Here is a 3,737-nt window from a genome sequence, read left to right as displayed (position 1 = left end):
TGGTGGAGGAGCGGAGGGTGCGGGCTGGGCTGGACAAGGACAGAAGGGAGGTGAGGTAGGAGGGGGCGAGGTGATGGAGAGCCTTGAAGCCCAGGGTGAGGAGTTTCTGCTTGATGCGCAGATTGATCGGTAGCCATTGGAGGTTTTTGAGGAGGGGAGTAATATGTCCAGAGCGTTTCTGGACAAAGATAAACCGGGCAGCAGCATGAAGTATGGATTGAAGTGGAGAGAGACACGAGGATGGGAGATCAGAGAGAAGGCTAGTGCAGTAGTCCAGACGGGATAGGATGAGAGCTTGAATTAGCAGGGTAGCGGTTTGGATGGAGAGGAAAGGGCGGATCTTGGCAATGTTGCGGAGCTGAGACCGGCAGGTTTTGGTGACGGCTTGGATGTGAGGGGTGAATGAGAGAGCGGAGTCGAGGATGACACCAAGGTTGCGGGCTTGTGGGACGGGAAGGATGGTAGTGCCGTCAACAGAGATGGGAAAGTCAGGGAGAGGACAAGGTTTGGGAGGGAAGACAAGGAGCTCAGTACTCCAGTACTAAGCACTGGAGTAGATAAAAGATAATTTGAATGGACACGGTCCTCATCCATACAGGATTCCCAGGCTAAATCAGAGGGATGAGGATTTAATCCCCATTTTACAGATGAGGTAACTGAGGTTCAGAGAAGTTCAGTGACTTTCCCAAGGTCACATAGTAATAATAAAGGCATTTATTAAGCACCATCTATGTGCAAAGCACTGGGGAGGTTACAGGGTGATCAGGTTGTCCCACAGGGGCCTCACAGTCTTAATCCCCATTTTACAGATGAGGTAACTGAGGCACAGAAGAGTTAAGTGACTTGCCCAAAGTCCCACAGCTGACAACTGGCAGAGCCGGGATTTGAACCCATGACCTCTGACTCCAAATCCCAGGCTCTTTCCTCTGAGCCACACTGCTTCTTCTAGTAGGCAAGTAGGCGCAGCTGGGATTAGAACCCAGGTCCTCTGACTCCCAAACCCAAATACTTTGCAATAGAGATAAGGAAGAGGAGTAGGAAGAGAAAGAGCAGAAAGAGAAGGAGGAGGAGGAGGAAGAGGAAGAGGAGAAGGAAGATGAGGAGGTAGAGGAAGAAGAGGAGAAAGAGGAAGAGAAGACTTCAAATTTGTAGAGCACTTTCATTTGTCCGTTTGGAAAGTAAGTCCATTTACAGTGCTTTGCACATAGTAAGCACTTAACAAATGCCATTATTATTATTATTATTATTATTTAGCGATCAGGTTGGCATTTCAGTTCTAGCTACAACCCCAAACCCAGAATCGCCTGAACATTTTCTTCTGCAAGTCAGAGGAACTAACTTTTTCTAAAGGTTATTTATTTTTATGGAAGATACTTGAAACCAATTAGTAGGAACCAGAGAAAGATTTCTGTTTGTGCCATCTCCTTGCCATGCGTTTTGAGAAATATTGAGTTCTAAAACAGATTGCGTGGGGATCAGTTCTCTCATCTGTGGAAGGAGAGAGAAGAAGAGTTCTGCCGTTATGAGGTTAGGCTATGTTTTGGTCAGCCAAATCAATCAACCCATGGCATTTATCGAGTGTTTACTCTGTGAGGCCACCATGCTCTACCTCCATCAGTTGAGACACCAAATTGTTTCGTCCATGCTTTCAAGAGTCTCTACAATAGAGGTAACACTGACAACCAGAAGGGTATTTATTTTGCTCGTTTGCTGCTTGTTGTCACTGGTCCACAGACTGAGTCACAGGCTAATAAAAATGGTAATTTTGGTATTTGTTAAGCGCTATGTAGTAATAATAATCATAACGGTATTTGTTAAGTGCTTACTATATGCCAGGCTACATAGTACTATGTACTAAGCGCTGGGGTGGATAGAAGCAAATTGGGTTAGACACAGTCCCTGTGTCACGTGGGGCTCACAGTCTAAATCCCCACTTATAGATGAGGTAACTGAAGCCCAGAGAAGTGAAGTAACTTTCCCAAGGTCACACAGCTATTAAGTGCCTTATTGAAGGTACATCTCCTCCAAGAAGTCTTCCCTGATAAGCCCTCCTCTCCTCTTCTCTCACTCCCTTTACATTGCCCTGACTTGTTCCCTTCATTCATCCTTCCTTTCATCCCCACAACATGTGTGCATATATATGTGATTTGTTTAATGTCCGTCTCCCCCTCTAGACAGTGAGCTTGTGGTGAGCAAGTAATTTGTCTGTTGCTGTATTATACTCTCCCAAGAGCTTAGTACAGTGCTTTGTGTACAGTACGTATAGTACACAGTATACAGTACAGTACAGGACATGCAGTAAATATGATTGAATGAGTGAATGAATGAAAGTAAGGGTTTAATAAATACAATTGAATGAGTGAATGAATGAAGTGGCGGAGCTGGAATTAGGACCCAGGTGTTTATTCATTCATTCATTCAATCGTATTTACTGAGCGCTTACTGCGTGCGGAGCGCTGTACTAAGTGCTTGGGAAGTACAAATCGGCAGCATATAGAGACGGTCCCTACCCAACAACGAGCTTACAGTCTAGAATGGGGAGACAGTGTTCTGACTCTCGGACTGGCGGTCTCTCCACTTTGGCCATGCCGCTTTTTTTTTTTAATGGCATTTTTTAAGCGCTTACTATGTGCAGAGCACTGTTCTAAGCGCTGGGGGGGGGAATACAAGGTGATCAAGTTGTCCCACGTGGGGCTCACAGTCTTAGTCCCCATTTTACAGATGAGGTAACTGAGGCTCAGAGAAGTTAAGTGACTTGCCCAAGGTCACACAGCAGACATGTGGCGGAGTCAGGATCCGAACCCATGACCTCTGACTCCAAAGCCTGTGCTCTTTCCACCGTGCCACGCTGCTTTTCTAGGCTAACTCCACAGACCAATCAATCATCAATCGATCAGTTATTAAGTGCTTACTAAGTGCAGAGCACCATGCTAAGTGCTTTGGAGAGTATAATATAACAGAATAAGCAGACACGTTCTCTGCCTATAACAAGCTTACAGTCTAGAGGAAGCTTACAGTCTAGATATTCCCTTCCCTCCAGCTCCGCTGGAGAAAGAGGTGGGGGTCACGAACCCCAAACTTCCCAAGCCCCGGGGCAATCCGACTTTGGGCTCATCCCTGGATGAGTATTTGTTCACATAACTCAGGTCTATGGTTTTTGTTAGTCTTAATATTACTTGGATTTACTTAGCACCTTTTCTCAGGGGTTAACCCAGAAGCTCTCCAAATATCACCTCGCTTGGCGGAGGAGTTGGTATTTTTATTCAACCTGCTCGGGAACTGGTGAAATTAAGGCTCAGCGAACTGAAGGGTCCTAAGCCCAAATCCAGGAGTGTGCTTCAGGGCAGCGGATTTGGGGAGGTGGTTTTCATTAGAACATAGTGACTTCGTCCAGATCTGCAAGCGAAAAGTCTCTTGCTTATCTTTGCAAAGACCAGCGATGATAGGGGCACACAGATTGTAAACTCACTGTGGGAAGGGAATGTGTCTGTTTATTATTGAATTGTGCTCTCCCAAGCACTTAGGACAGTGCTCTGCACACGGTAAGTGCTCAATAAATACTATCGGCTGACTGACACAGTTAGACCAGCACTGGGGCAGCCTGATCTAGTGAAAAGAGCTGAGGGCTGGAAGTCAGAAGACCTGAGATGTAGTCCTGACTCTGCCACTGGTCATTTGTGTGACCTTGGACAGGTCACTTAACTTCTCTTGCCTTAATTTCCACATTTTGTCTTAAA

Source organism: Tachyglossus aculeatus, chromosome X3, assembly GCF_015852505.1.
Source record: "Tachyglossus aculeatus isolate mTacAcu1 chromosome X3, mTacAcu1.pri, whole genome shotgun sequence".
Classification (NCBI taxonomy): domain Eukaryota; kingdom Metazoa; phylum Chordata; class Mammalia; order Monotremata; family Tachyglossidae; genus Tachyglossus; species Tachyglossus aculeatus.
This window is presented reverse-complemented; position numbering follows the sequence as displayed.